Here is a 16,724-nt window from a genome sequence, read left to right on the forward strand (position 1 = left end):
AGGAGTTAATCTTCGACATCGTCCCCTTCCGCAGCGGCTATCACGCACTGCTGGGACGAACCACATTCGCCAAATTTGATGCGGTACCGCATTATGCATACCTCAAGCTCAAAATGCCAGGACCTCGCGGGGTTATCACAGTTAATGGAAACACAGAGCGCTCGCTCCGCAAGGAGGAGCACATTGCGGCCCTCGCGGCGGGAGTACAAAACATCCTTCTTAGGCAAACAACCAACTCGGCGATAAATAACCCGGATACCGTCAAGCGAGTCCGGAGTACTCCGCAACAGGATCATCCGACACGCCCAGAGCTCGACTAGCAATCCGCCCTCCGCCCTAGCCCCAGTCAAACAGCAAAATTTGTGCCGCGCGTACAGAATTACGCACTTAAAATACCTTGGGCATAGGCGGAGGCACGGCCATAACACGGTCCACAATGCGGTTCGACCGCCCCAGGACACACGCATTTTTGCACCCCTTTTTCTTTCAGGTCCCTATCTTCAGGAGGCTTTTCCGAAAGTCCGGCTATCGGACACATAGCGGGAATGACACACCAGGAGGACAAGAAGCTTTGGCGTACGAGGGAGTCCTCAGGTGGTCTCTGATAATGATCGTTATGCCTGTTTTACATACCCGCATGTTGCCCGCTCCTGGTCAGGATGTGTCAAACAGTCCTATTCTGCTTATCACACTATTTGTATATGTATGCTTTGACGTATGATTCGAATAACAAGGGAAAAAAGTATACATCATCAGCTTGCTATTACGCTTATTTACCCCTTCTTTTTTTTACTGCTTATTTATTATACCCGTGCATTTTGGCACGACCAGTTTGCCTGGGGCTTCAGTACCCCACAACCTGGCAAGACAAGTCCAAACACTTTCGACAGTGCGGCACCCCGAACTTATATCACTATATGCATCAGCTCCAAATCATGTCTTGGGTCAATAGTTGTGTTTGCCCGGCTCCTATGTTTTGGTACCTTACATTCCACTATATCGGCTAAGGTAGCACAGGGAGAACTACTGCGATTGTGTCCCGGTTCTTCTGGACGAGCACCTCAGTAGAGAAAGCCGAAAACTGACTATCATGATAAGGCGAGAGCTGCTCGCTATTCGAGAGGTATCAAGTCCTTAAAGATTTTTTCCGCTTCAGGCGAGGAATCGGCCTCGTCCGATTTAGGCGTGCATAGCACCCCGAGTCCGGCTTTCCAGATACTAGGGGCTTCGCCAAAATTTTAAATTGTTGACTTCTATGGCTAAGTGACGGCGATAAAGCCATATAGTCTGATTGCCTCATTCGTGGCGCTAAACACCTCCTTAAAAGGACCAAAAACTTGGACTAAGAGTGTTTATGCTTATCCCGAACACCCCAGTACTAGTTACGTGGGGGCGGAAGCCGACGACTGGCCAACTCTCAACAATTTTTAAACGGCCGCACAAAAGGTAATATTTTAAATTAACAAGCGCTACATAGCACACATGAACTGGTTTTCATAATACAGGATGACATGAGTACATTATTCAAATATCACATCCTTCGTACATTCATCTGCCACAAGGCGGGCACCCTGAATGACATTGTCATAGTACTGTTCGGCGTGGCGATGCTCCTTGCCCTTCGACCGCCCCTCCGTAACCAGCTTCTCAGAATCCATCTTCCCCCAGTGCACCTTCGCACGGGCCAAGGCCCTGCGTGCACCCTCAATGCAGACGGACCGCTTAACGACTTCGAGCCGCGGACCGGCATGCACCATCCGCTTGACAAAGCCGAACTAGCTGCTGGGCAGGGGCTCGCCAGGCCACACCCGGACTGTGAAGTACTTCATGGTCAGTTCGGCCGCCTTGTGAAGTTCGACCAATTGCTTTAGTTGGTCGCTCAAGGGCATCGGATGTTCGGCCCCAATATACTGGGACCAAAACAACTTCTCCGTCGAGCTCCCCTCCTCAGCCCGGTAGAACTCTGCGGCATCAGAGATGCTGCACGGTGGATCTGCGAATGCTCCTGGAGAGCTCTGAATTCGGGTAAGTAAAAAGGAAAGTCTCCTTCACATGCTTGCTTTGCATAATGAAATCCTTACCCGCAACTATCTTCTTGGCTTCCTCAATTTCCTGGAGGGCCTTCTGGGCTTCGGCCTTGGCATCTAGAGCGCTCTGACGGGCCTACGCAAGCTCCTACTCTTGCGTCTTGGAGTCACGCTCCAAGGACTCGAAATTTTTGACGAAGTCCTGAAGCTCTTGCTAGACCTCATCAACTCGCACCTCTTGTTTTTCACGGTCGGTGTGCTCCTTGGCCACTTTGTTTTCGGCCTCGGACATCGCCTTCTTAAGGGCCGCCACTTCGGTCGTGGCCCCTAGTAAAGTTAATCGTGCTTCTATTAGCATCAACGATGTTTTCCTTTATATATAACATTCAGACGGGGTATTGCTTACCTTTGTTCTCCTCGAGCTGCCTCTTCACGAGGCTAAGCTGTTCTTTTGCCCGCCCCAGGATCTGCCTCAGTCCGAAGGCCTCCGCAGTGGCAGCAGCGGCGGCCAGCAGCGACGCCTGCTCATTCACAAAGACATAATATGATTAGACTCCTGGGAATAATATTTGATACTCTATTCGGCTTTTCTTCCCGAACACCAAACAGAGCATCAGGGGCTACTATCTACACTATGATACTTTCTCATAAATTAAAATACTTACCTCAAAGCCTGTCAGGAGGCTGGCGCAGGCTTCGGTCAATCCTCTTTTGGCGGACTGAACCTTCGCAATCACCATACTCATAAGAGTACAGTGTCCTTCTTCAAGGAAAGCGCTCCAAAGCACTTCCACCAAATTATCCGATGCCTCTGGATGGACAGAGGTCATCGGCACAGACGGCTCGCCCCCCTTGGCAGGTGGCTGCCTGGCTGAATCCGGAACCACTGGAGGTTCTGGGGCAGTATCCGGCTGGGGGCCAATCCTGATGCGGCCCCGCTCATCCGAATCCATGGGGATCTCCTCCCCCCCATGAGCCCAGCATTGGGCGTCTCGCCTTGAGGCGTCTCCAGGACTACCTCCTCCTGGTCCGTTATCCTCTGAGATAACACCTCGGTGTCATCCGCGGGCCGGGGAGTGGAAGCCGTCGGGAGTGAATAGCTATTCATCTCTGATGAGCTCAAGGACCCATCCGAGGAGGCCAAGTCGATGTGGGCTTTGGGCGGACTGCACAAGAAAATCTTGACATAATAAGTAAAGCTAAAAACATGCAAAAGGTATTATGGCATCCGGATACTTACGACTTCGCCAGGGGCTTGGCCCGGAGTAGCCACTCCTCCTCGCTGTAAGCGGTGGTTGTGGAGTGGTCAGGAGGGAGGGCCCTTCCCTTCTTGGACCCTTCGGCCTCCCCGGAAGGGGCGGCCTTCCTTTTCTTCTCCCCCTCGGTTTGGGGGAGAGGGTTTTCCTCCTCCTCCTCCTCATTGTCTTTGGAGGAGTGCGCCATGGTGTCCTCGGACAATGAGTCCGGCACCACTTTGCGCTGGAGACTTTTCCTGGTCCCCGTGGCCTTCTTCTCCGGCACCTCATAGGGCGCCGGAACCAACATCTCCGTCAGGAGAGCGGTTGCTGGATCTTCAGGCAAGGGAGTCGAACAGTCAATCCGCTCCGCCGTCGCCACGTATTCCTGTTAGATCAGTACGGTGGCTTAAGTTCCTCCCACGAATATACTGAGGAAAGGCACATCTTGCGAAATGTAGAATGCTTACCGCATTGGCGTGGCGCTTGGCGCTGAGTCCGCGGTCCTCGGAAGTGGGAGGAGGAACTTCACTGGCCTTGAACAACACCTTCCAGACATCTTTGTGCGTCGTGACGAAGAGCTCTTGAAGTGTCTGGTGTTGGGCCGCGTCGAACTCCCACAGGTAGAATGCCCGTCTTTGACACAGGAGAATCCGGCGAAATAGCATGACCTGGACCACATTGACAAGCTTGATATTCTTGGTTATCATGTTCTTGACGCAGTTCTAGAGTCCGGTTAGCTTCGCGGATAAGCCCCAAGCTAGGCCCTTCTTCCAGGAGGTGAGCCGCATGGGGATGCCGGATCGGAATTTGGGGGCCGCCACCCAGTTGGCGTCGCGCGGCTCGGTGATGTAGAACCACCCCGATTGCCACCCCTTCATGATCTCCACAAAGGAGCCTTCGAGCCAGGTTATGCTAGGCATCTTGCCCACCATGGCCCCTCCACACTCCGCCTGCTGGCCGACCACTATCTTCGGCTTCACGTTGAAGATTTTCAGCCAGAGGCCGAAGTGGGGCCTGATGCGGAGAAAAGCCTCGCACATGACAATAAAGGCCAAGATGTTGAGGATGAAATTAGGGGCCAGATCATGAAAATCTAGCCCATAATAGAACATGAGCCCGTGGACAAATGGGTGGAGGGGGAATCCCAGCCACAGACGAAGTGGGCGAGGAACACGACCCTCTTGTGGGGTCCCGGAGTCGGGATGATCTGCCCTACGTCCGGAAGCCGGTGCGCGATGTCTGCGGCCAAGTATCCGGCCACCGGGAGCTTTGTATTGTCCTCCTCCTTGATGGAGGAGGCCATCCACTTGCCTCCCGCTCCGGACATGCTTGACTGTGTGGAGAAGGTGAGAACTGGGGCGCTGGAGCTCGAGTGTGCGAGAATGGATGAGCGAAGAAGGGAGGGGGCGTGGGTGAAAGAGGAGAATCCTTATCTCTTTATAAAGGCGGTAGAAACTATGTGCTTCCCCACTTGCCCGTTAAAATCGCTTATTTCCCAAGCGCCACGATTGATGGCGCGGTTGGGTTACCCATACTCGTATTGATGAGAATCCCGTGATAAGGGGACACGATCTCTGCTTCGACAAGACGCATCAAGGAAACCGCCTCGTGTTACATGCAATGGCTGGTTGTGAAAGACAGTTCGAATAATGACCGGACCATGGCGTGATGTCATGCTACAAAAAGTTGTCGGCAGATTAGATTTGTGGAATATTATACTCTCTACGGTGGAATGTGGAATTTGTTTTGTAGAGCCGGACACGATCCTTGTGTTCTAAATCGTCTATGGAGTATTCAGAGAAGGAACCCACCTTGCAATGTCGAAGACAATCTGCGTTCCGGACTCATCGTCATTGAAGCCTGGTTCAGGGGCTACTGAGGGAGTCCTGGATTAAGGGGTCCTTGGACAGCCGGACTATATACTTTGGCCGGACTGTTGGACTATGAAGATACAAGATTGAAGTCTTCATCCCATGTCCGGATGGGACTCTCCTTTGCGTGGAAGGCAAGCTTGGATATTCGAATATTAGATTTCCTTCTCTCTAACCGACTCTGTGTAACCCTAGCCCCCTCCGGTGTCTATATAAACCGGAGGGTTTAGTCCGTAAGACAATAACAACAATCATAATCATAGGCTAGCTTCTAGGGTTTAGCCTCTACGATCTCATGGTAGATCAACTCTTGTAATACTCATATCATCAAGATCAATCAAGCAGGAAGTAGGGTATTACCTCCATCGAAAGGGCCCGAACCTGGGTAAAACATCGTGTCCCCTGCCTCTTGTTACCATTAGCCTTAGACGCAAAGGTCGGGACCCCCTACCCGAGATCCGCCGGTTTTGACACCGACAGCTACCACATAAATCTTAATCTCTAGCCTTCCCCAAGTTGCTTTCCATTCAAATCTTCTTTCCACCAAATCCAAATCCTGTGAGAGAGAGTTGAGTGTTGGGGAGACTATCATTTGAAGCACAAGAGCAAGGAGTTCATCATCAACACACCATTTGTTACTTCTTGGAGAGTGGTGTCTCCTAGATTGTCTAGGTGTCACTTGGGAGCCTCCGACAAGATTGTGGAGTTGAACCAAGGAGCTTGTACGGGCAAGGAGATCGGCTACTACGTGAAGATCTACCCTTAGTGAGGCAAGTCCTTCATGGGCGACAACCATGGTGGGATAGACAAGGTTGCTTCTTCGTGGACCCTTCGTGGGTGGAGCCCTCCGTGGACTCGCGCAACCATTACCCTTCGTGGGTTGAAGTCTCCATCAACGTGGATGTGTGATAGCACCACCTATCGGAACCACGGATAAAAAATCTTCGTGTCAACATTGTGTTTGCATCCTCAAACTCCTCTCTTTACCTTCATATGCAATTGTTTTACATTTCGCTGCTATACTCTTAGAGTTACATGTGTAGGTTGATTGCTTGACTTGTGCTAAGTTGCTAAAATCTGCCAAGAACTAAAATTGGGAAAAGGCTAGATTTTTATTTGGTCAAGTAGTCTAATCACCCCCCCTCTCTAGACATACTTTTGATCCTACAAGTGGTATCAGAGCTTTGGTCTCCATTTGCTTTGATTTCCATAGCCTTTGGTGGTCATAGCCTTGGTTTCACAACCTAGGAGAGTATGGCGTCTAGCGAGGGAAATTACCACCGTAGAGGTCCTTACTTTGATGGTACTAATTTTGCTATTTGGAAGCATAAGATGAAAATGCATTTTCTTGGACATAACCCCGCCGTTTGGGCTATTGTGTGTATTGGCTTGGAAGGTGCATTGTTTGATGGGAGGGAACTGAACCGTGAAGCTACCGCAGAAGAGTTGAAGATGTTGCAATACAATGCTCAAGCTTGTGATATCCTCTTCAACGGATTGTGCCCCAAAGAATTCAACAAAATCGGCCGTCTTGAGAATGCAAAGGAAATTCTGGATACTTTGATTGACATGCACGAAGGTACCGACTCCTTCAAGGAATCCAAATTGGATGTGCTTCAAAGTCAACTTGGCAAGTTCAAAATGAAGGATGGCTAAGGCGTTGCCAAGATGTACTCTAGGCTTGCTCTCATCACGAATTAGATTGCCGGCTTAGGAAGTCAAGAGATGACCGACAAATTCATCATTAAGAAGATCCTAAGAGATTTGGATGGAAAATATGATACCGTGTGCACATTGATCCAAATGATGCCCAATTACAAAGATCTCAAGCCAACGGAAGTCATTGGAAGAATTGTTGCTCATGAGATGTCACACAAGGATAAGGAGGAGCTCCACAACAAGTCAAGTGGTGCTTACAAAGCCTCATGTGAAGCTCCCACATCATCAAGTGAGAAACAAACCTTCAATGAAGAATTGAGCCTAATGGTGAAGAACTTCAACAAGTTCTACAAGAATAGAAGCAAGGAAAGAAGCTCCAAATCAAGGTCCTATAATGACAAAAGATCTTCTAGTCATGAGCGTAATTGCTACAATTGTGGAAGACCCGGACACTATTCTAATGAGTGTACGGCTCCCTACGAAAGAAGAGAAGACTCTCCAAAAGGAAGAAGTAGAAGAGAAGAATCACCATCAAGAAAAAGGAGGAGTAGAGATGATCGTTATGAACGAAGAACTCCCGGAGAAGCAAGGATTCGGAAAGGAAGGATAAGTCATCAAGGAGCTACACAAAACGAAGAAATCAAGCTCATGTTGGTGAATGGGTATCCGGCTCCGACTCTGACAATCACTCCGAGAGAAGCTATCACTCCGACTCTGAATATACTCAAGATGAAGGTGTTGTCGGTCTAGCACTTGTGTCAACCAACTCCTACAACATATTTGATTCATCGAATGAAAGACTTGGAAGATGCTTCATGGCTAAAGGCCCAAAGGTAACACACCCCGAGTATGTTGATTTCAATAGTGATGAAGATGACTTGTTAGGTGATGATGATTTGCTTGTTGACAACTCTAGTGATGAATACTATGATGAAACGTCAAATAATCCTGCTAATCAAGATAAAACGAATGACAATGATAAAGAGAAGATTGAGCACATAAATAAGAACTAAACACTCTTAAGTTAGCTCATGAAACCATCTTAGAAGATGATCGAGAACTTTTAAAGACACATGAGAAGTTACGCTTTGAAAATCTCAATCTTGAGCAAGAGCATGAGTTTTTAAAGGCAATCAATGACGATCTTCGCAAGAAAAGTTCTTCTTACATTGCTAAGCGTTTACTCTTATCTACTTACATGCCTCAAGTCAAGTCTAATAACAAGAACAAGAAAGATTCTTCTTCTAGTAGTAACAATAATCATGCTAAATCCAATATTGTTGCTTCTAGTAGTTCTGTTGATTCCACTAATGATTCTCTTAGCCAAGTTACACTTGAGCAAGAAAATAGCTTATTGAAGGGAATTATAGAGAAAGGTGTTTACAAGAGCCTTGCCGGAAGTAAGCAATTCGAGGAAATTGTACGCAAGCAAGGAAGGCACTGGAAGAATCAAGGTGTTGGTTTTAAACGAAAGTTCAATGCCAATGGAGTTGAGTGGGAAGAAGATCAATGCCCCAAGACGAAGTTTGTTCCTCAACAAGAGAAGTATGATCCTACTTCTTTCAAAGGGACACAAGCTCAATATGATCTTCCACCACAAGACCACAAGCAAAAAGGCAAGGACAAGCTTCAAGAGAAGATTGATGCATTTGAAGAAGCTCTAAGGCCATGGCCAAGTGGGTTCCCAAGACTACATCAAGTCCTACTTCAACAAGTACAACTACAACTCCAAGGATTCCCATCAAGATGATGTGGATCCCAAAGAATAAGAACTAGAGAGTTCTTGAGGGTGACTCCGCCAACATACTTCACTCATATCATTTTGGCAAGGAAAAGTGCAATCAACTTCCATATCTTGCACTAGTTCAAGGAGTCAGAAACCCTCTTGTTGGTAAGACAAGGGAGAAGGTAACCTAATGCTTTCATGGTCATCATCTTGTGTATGCATCACTCTATGTCTATGGATATCCTTGTTTGTTCCTTGTGGGACTAACCCATGTAGGTATTGAAAGTGCAACTCACTCCAATGGATTGCTCCAGATGATTTACATCAACATTGAGCATCCACATCTTCAACATCTACATGAAGTCATCATCGACAAAACCCAAGGTTAGTTCATCCCTCTTAGGGGGGATCTCACATCTAGGGGGAGCTTTACTCCAAGAATTGAGCTAAAGCAACTCTAATAGTATGAACACAACAATGCGTTATGTAAAAGTGGTAACCCCACTTGTGCTTAAACGATGAGTATGACCTATGATCAAATGTTCTCATTTGACTCCTAAGTCAATATACTCATATATAGATGACCTAGTCATCGCCAATTGCTTGATAGATGCTAGAATTGGTTGTGCATGCTTTGCCACATACTCCATTTGCCATTTTATTGTGTGAGCATGTTGGTTGCATATTTTTTTCATTCGAGGACATCCACTTGTTGTTTTAGTTGTTTGGATTCTTTTCTTTTGCCAAGTGGATGGACAACAATGCCTAAGAACCTTCTCTAGCTATCTATTCTTTTCTTGTGTCAAACTCTATTCATGCTACATCACAAAGTTTGATCAAGTCAGATTTGAACCACTCTGTGTGAGGAGCACTGGAGTCCCCGATTCGTCATAGACTTAAACTTCCAAAACCTCTTTGTGCATTTCGGTCTGACTGATTCACCATTTTCGGTCACACCGAGATCACTAAGTTGATCTAGGTTTTCAACCTCAGTGCAACCGATTAGAACTTTCCGGTCACACCGAGTTGCAGTAACTGCTTGCAGTTTTGCATCTCGGTGCCACCGAGTTGTTCCACTCGGTCACACCGACAGGGTCAGGCTATATATACCCCCGGGTCAAAATTTGAAAAAAATTCCGAAACCCCTTCGCCCGCGCACAGCCTGCTCTGCCTCCTCGGGTCTTCGGATTGTCCTCCTTATCGCTAGCGACCTCCCACCACTGGTCTCCGCCACCGTCAACGGGATTCTGCTCCGCCGTTGCCGCCGTAGCAAGTCCATCGCCGAACTAGGGTATGGATTTGAAACTTTGTGCTATCCTCACTCCGATTCCTAGCACATTGCATTGCCATGAATCTTGCCACGTTTCAAATCTTCCTATCCTGCGAAACTACTTCGTAGATTAGTTTTGGATTGAAAATTTAGGGTTAGGTTTCCGCCGAATTCATCTCGGACCGACCGAGAATTGCAAATCGGTGCGACTGAGATTGATTCTTTGTGAAACCCTAGCAGTCTCGGTGCCACCAAATTGTGACTCGGTCTGACCGAGTTCACTAGTTTAGGTTCCAAAAGCTGCTTCGGTATCACTGAGTTTACAAATCAGTAGCTCCGAAATGCTTTCTGTGGAAAACTAAAACTAAGTTTTTGATTCAATTTTTTGCAAAAACCTCTGTGCTTTGTGATGCTTATCTACTCTACCTCATCTACATCTATTCACAGGGTCTGCTGTCAGAGTTTGCATCATGTCAGATCAGAGTGACAGTCAGAACAAGTCTGAGGAGCAAGTTCAGATGAGTGAGGGCACTAGTACCTCAAGGATTTATGATGACGGCAGCATGAGCACACCCAGCAATTCGCCAAAAGCTGCCACCAGGGCAAGGAAGAAGAAAACCTCAGATTCTGAAGATGAGGACTATGTGGCTGTTGAAGATGAGGCCACTTCTAAGAAAAAGGTGCTGAAAAAAGGAGTATGCCACAGCTGCTACCACCAAGCCGGGGATGCAAAAGAAGGCACCTGCCAAGAGAATTCCCACTTCCAAACCTAGGAAGGTTGCGACTGGTGAAACCATGAAGTTCACCATTGAGTCTGATGAAGAAGCTGCTGGTTAGGAAAAGAAGAAGAAGAGAGTCTGAACTACCACTGCCAAAGTACTTGGCAAGCCCTCTATGAGGAGATCTTCTGATGAGGAAGAAGAAGAGGAAGAGGATGCTGCACTAGCTCCTAAAGCTCAGAAGCTAATGGGAGATGCAATCAAGTCAGGGGCTGCTCCATCTAAGCCCAAATCTGCTTCCAAGGCTGGTGCTGCACCCAAGCCTAAACCCAAGAGGAACACCAGGAACATACCTGCATCTGAGAAGAACAAGGCCCCAGTGCCTGAAGCTGCTGAAGAAGATGAAGAATCTCTTGTGTTGAGAAAGTTGAAGCCCAAGATTCCTGATCACAATGATGCTCATCCAGTTGCTGAGGACATGCATATCAGAAAGGATGCTGGACTGAGATTATGGAGACAGTCAGATCCTTATGCTGTAAGGAGAAGGATAGCAGTTGACTACATATTCCACACAAAGGAGCAACAGGATTTCTATGAAACCATTTTGCTTGACAAGAAGCCCATTGTGTGTGACATGAGGTGGATCAACTAGGAGTAGATCAAGAAGAATGAAGCTCACTATCCAAGAGTGTATGACAACTTCAAGTCTTGTGGAGTTGATGACTTTGTTTCCCAGAAGCTCACCAAGTGGAATGATGAGCTCATTATGAAGTTTTACTCCACAACTCACTTCTACCCAGATGGGAGGATTGTCTAGATGTCTGAGGGTACTAGGTACCAATCCACAGCTCAGGAATGGGATGAGCTGATCAATTCCCCTAAGGAATCTGAAGATGACTTGGATGTATATGCAGAGAAGAAGAAAGACCATAACTCTATGGCTCACATGTACAGAGAGATCCCAGACAAAGCTTTGGAAACTCACAAGCTTGGATCTGTGCACTTCCTGTTGTCAGGTCTGCCTACTATCAACTAGATCCTTAGGCACACATTGCTACCCAAGTCTGGAGATCACAAGATGATTAGAGGTCATGCTATCAACTTGCTGCACTTGTTTGATATACCTCAGAAATTCAAAGTCATGAGCATGATTGTGGAAACAATCAAGAGGACTGCAGCTGATCAGAAGAGGATTTGTGGGTATGGTCCACACATTCAGGAGCTCATCAACTCAAAGATGGGCACAGGCACATATCTTTTGGACAAGGAGCATCTACCCCTATATCTTGAATTTGAAGACAACATTGTTGAGATGAATGAGGAAGAACCATCCTCTATGCAAGAACATGAAAATAGAGAGAGAAAGCAAGGGCAGAGAAAGCTGCTAAGATGCCAACTGCAGAAGAGGCATCTCAAGTGTTTCTGAAGAGCAAGCAAGACCAACTTGGCTACTTGATTGCCTCCACCTTGAGGATTGAGAAGGGCTTGGCCACCCTGACTCAAAACCAGGAGAGCTTGGAGAGAACCATAGAGCAGAAGTTTTATGCACTTGACGTGAAGGTCACAGAAATACAAACTGTAGTTGAGAAACTTCAGGAGGAAGTGGAGGAGAAGAAGGGCAAGTCTACCACAGATGCATTTGCAGAGTGCCGAGAGGTCAGAGATCTGCAACAGTGCCTATTCCAGACACTAGAGCTACATCATCTGCACCAGCTGCTACAGCCTCAGTGCCCCCAGCTCCAGCTCCTACTCCACCAGCTCTAGCTACATCAACTGATGCTTTGATCCTTGGAGTCATCTCTACACCACCACATGAAGACCAAGCCTGAGAGTCGATTAGTACTATGCATTTTTGAACTTTTTGGTAACTTGTTGCCAAAGGGGGAGAAAAATGTATAGATCATAGGCTTCGAGAGAGAGTGTTGCTTTTTATCTCTCTTGATTTTGGTGGTTGAACTTCTTTGTGTGTGCTTTACTTGATACATTATGCCTTTTGTGAGATACTTGGATGATCATGTGTTTGATCATATGCTACCTTAATGCTTGTTGGATGACATTATCTTTCATATCCTTATATGATCACTCACTTTTCTTGGTGATGAGTGCATGTGTTTAGTTATTATCATTTTGAGTGATCCACCAAGATGTATGTGACATGGAAGAGTGACCCATGATCCTAACTCACTGTGCATTTGCAGTCCAAAGCAAATTTTCAAATACTGCACAAATTTAGGGGGAGCTCTTACTTATCACATACTTCTCAAAGCGACGATGTTCTTTTAATCTTATTATCATTTGTCAAAGCTTTGATCTATATGTCGTCATCAATTACCAAAAAGGGGGAGATTGAAAGTGCAACTATCCCTGGGTGGTTTTGGTAATTCCTAACAACATATAGCTCATTGAGCTAATGCTATTTCAAGATAAATATTTCAGGAAAGCTCAATGATTGGCATGGCATGGATGAGAAAAGTGGATCCCTCAAGATCCTAAGGACAAAAGGATTGGCTCAAGCTCAAAGCACAAGACTCTACATTTTCTATTTTAGTGATCCAAGATCACATTGAGTCTATAGGAAAAGCCAATACTATCAAGGAGGGATGAGGTGTTGCTTAATGAGTTTGTTGCTCAAAGTGCTTAGTGATATGCTCCAAAGCCCTCAACTACTTTCTCACATCCACATATGACCTAAACCAAAAGTCAAACTCAGCCCCACCGAAACTATCTATCCGGCGCCACCGAGTTCAGATTTCATAGCCACAACCACAAACCCTAGTCTTTTTGGTCTCACCGATAGGGACCTCAGTCTCACCGAGATGGGGTTGCAATCTCTCTGTTTCCCTTCATAACGTTTCGGTCAAACCGAGATGAGCGATCGGTCCCACCGAGATTGTAATGCAAATTCACCGTTTCGTTTTCGTAACGTTTCGGTCCATCTGAGATGAGCGAATCGGTCCCACCGAGTTGTCCTAACCAACCCTCTGTGTGTCCATTACCAAAATCGGTTTCACTGAGTTTGTGTAATCGGTCTCACCGAGATTACGTTATGCCCTAACCCTAACCATATCGGTCCCACCGAGATGACATGTCGGTCCCACCGAAAATCCTAACGGTCACATTATTTTCTAAATCTGTCCGACCAGGTTTCATGATTTGGTCCCACCGAGTTTGGTAAGTTGTGTGTAACGGTTAGATTTTGTGTGGAGGCTATATATACCCCTCCACCCACTCTTCATTCGTGGGGAGAGCCATCAGAACGTGCCTACTCTTCCAGTATTCATTTTTTGAGAGAGAACCACCTACACTTGTGTTGAGGTCAAGATCTTCCATTCCTACCACATAAATCTTGATCTCTAGCCTTCCCCAAGTTGCTTTCCACTCAAATCTTCTTTCCACCAAATCCAAATCCTGTGAGGGAGAGTTGAGTGTTGGGGAGACTATCATTTGAGGCACAAGAGCAAGGAGTTCATCATCAACACACCATTTGTTACTTCTTGGAGAGTAGTGTCTCCTAGATTGGCTAGGTGTCACTTGGGAGCCTCCGACAAGATTGTGGAGTTGAACCAAGGAGTTTGTACAGGCAAGGAGATCGCCTACTTCGTGAAGATCTACCCCTAGTGAGGCAAGTCCTTCGTGGGCGACGACCATGGTGGGCTAGACAAGGTTGCTTCTTCGTGGACCCTTCGTGGGTAGAGCCCTCCGTGGACTCACGCAACCGTTACCCTTCGTGGGTTGAAGTCTCCATCAACGTGGATGTACGATAGCACCACTTATCGGAACCACGGATAAAAATCTCCATGTCAACATTGCGTTTGCCTCCTCAAACTCCTCCCTTTACCTTCATATGCAATTGTTTTACATTCCGCTGCTATACTCTTAGAGTTGCATGTGTAGGTTGATTGCTTGACTTGTGCTAAGTTGCTAAAATCTGCCAAGAACTAAAAGTGGGAAAAGGCTAGATTTTTATTTGGTCAAGTAGTCTAATCACCCCCCTCTCTAGACATACTTTCGATCCTACATCATGACATTGTCTGGCATAGTCAACAACAGTAATGAGATATGTATAAGCACACATGAACTGGATAATATTCCGAGACTCAAGACATGAACAAGACCAAGGAATGATTGCAAGATATTGCACATGACAGTACTCAGGGCCGCAAAAATAATCAGGCCCCTCTCTTTCAGTTAAAGATCCGTATGAAGAAAATAATAATGAAAGAGCAAGACCGACAAGACAGGTATGCCGGTTATTGTGTGAACAATGTGGTAGGTATGCCCAAGACAGTCTTATTCCACATCCAACCCAAGTGAAGGTATGCCTAAGAGGTCTACCCCATTGTAGTAAGGACCTCATAGCAAGATAACCAGCTCAGTCAAAAGTATATGATCAAAGTTGTCAGCATTGTATACCCAAGTCTGTCAAGTCAGACCGTAGGACAGCTCGACCGTGCTAAAGCGTTGCACGACCCATTCTTCCATGCGTATACTAGCAGAAAGAAGAAATTAGAGTATTCATAACAAGCCTTAAAGCATGTGCTCTCGCATATGGGAAGCAATTACAGAATAGCCTGCCGTGAATGGGATTCTTCGCCTAGATCACCGCTAGTCAAGTCTGCAAATGCTAGTATGAGGAGATGGTCCAATTTTCTATTAGTCATGACAACCAACAGTTAAACCTTTGGTACAGCTTGGCTATTCAAGATAGTGAAGTCAGTGAAGATAAATTAGAAACTCCGATGAGATGTCAGGATCCGTCAGAAACAAAGGTATGATTCCAATCACTATTTGTAACCCAGAAGGCATGGATATATTCAAGAAGCATGATGCTTGGATAGAAGAGATTCCTTGTTCCACGGGAAGATGTGTTCCCCACTCCATGGAATATTCTCAGTACTCGATACGAGAATAACATCTCCAGCAAGGATTAGTATCGAGAAGGACCCCAACTAAGCAAACATAGATGAAAGAGAATTTGAGTCATTATGCACATTAACATATGAGGTAAGTCCTATTAGAATGTCAGATACGGTGAAGCAAACCACCCCAGATCAAGGCAGTCAGTCAAATGCAATTCAATGGGAACATATTATAAGGGAAATAGGAGAAACCCGAGCTGGAAACGGTTTCTTCAAGTCATGATACTTACTTGTTCCCTAAGCAACCAAATCTCGAGGACGAGATTTCTTTGAGGGGGGAGGTTTGTAACACCTTGGATTTTGCCCTTTTCTTTTTCTGATGATTTTCTTGGATTTCTTGATTTAATTGGTTTTTTGTGGCTATGTGGTTCTGAAACTTGGGAATATCATGTCTTCCTAGGTTTTATAGTGGCTTGTCATCCTCATCATCATCCCAAGATCATGTCATCTTCGTCCTTGACCTAATCCAATATCACTTTCTAGGGAATATTCCATTCTATTAAAGGAATAACCCTTTAAACTCTAGGTTGTGAAGCAACCTACCTTTCTGCCTCTCCATAAATCCCCAAATAATTCTCATAAATTGTTTGGGTCCTATCTTGCTCAAATATGGCAAAACATTTCATTGCCATGTTCAAAAATCATCCACCAATAATTCTTTTCCTATTCTGCCCTAAATGGCACTTTGCAAAGCAAGTGCTATTTTTCTTTGCTTGTTTGCCTCCAAGCTTTTTGGACATCTTTTCAAGGCCATATCCTGGCCTCATGCAAATTTTCAACCTCATTTGCCTAGTAATTATTTTCAGCTAATTTCCAAAGTTTCTGTCCAGATAGGAACTTTGTGAAGGAAGTATATTCTAGGTATGTCCAAATGAGATGAAACTTTGCCACATCCTTCATTTGATCAAATCATGTCTCTACACCAACTCATGTAACCCTTCCATGTGAGCTCAACTCCAAATCTTGGTTTCTGGTCAGATTTTCACTTTGTGAAGCAACCATATTTTATATTGCTTCATTTAAGCTAAAAAATTTCTAGGACATTCTCTTACCCATATAAACTCCCTCCACCAAGTTTTGGCTCAATTCATAAAACCATTTTCCTTGTGCAAATTTTCCAAATTTCTATCCAGCGAGATGCTTTATGAAGCAAGTGCTATTTTGGCAAGTCCAAATAGCATGAAACTTTTTGGGCATCTTCATATCTTCAAATCATTGGGACATGCCCATTTTCAGCTCATTTCATGCACTTAAGTGAGTGCTACTTCTTCATCTCCGTTTTTGGCCATTATGGC

This window comes from Triticum dicoccoides, chromosome 7B, assembly GCF_002162155.2.
Source record: "Triticum dicoccoides isolate Atlit2015 ecotype Zavitan chromosome 7B, WEW_v2.0, whole genome shotgun sequence".
In the NCBI taxonomy this organism is placed as follows: Eukaryota; Viridiplantae; Streptophyta; class Magnoliopsida; order Poales; family Poaceae; genus Triticum; species Triticum dicoccoides.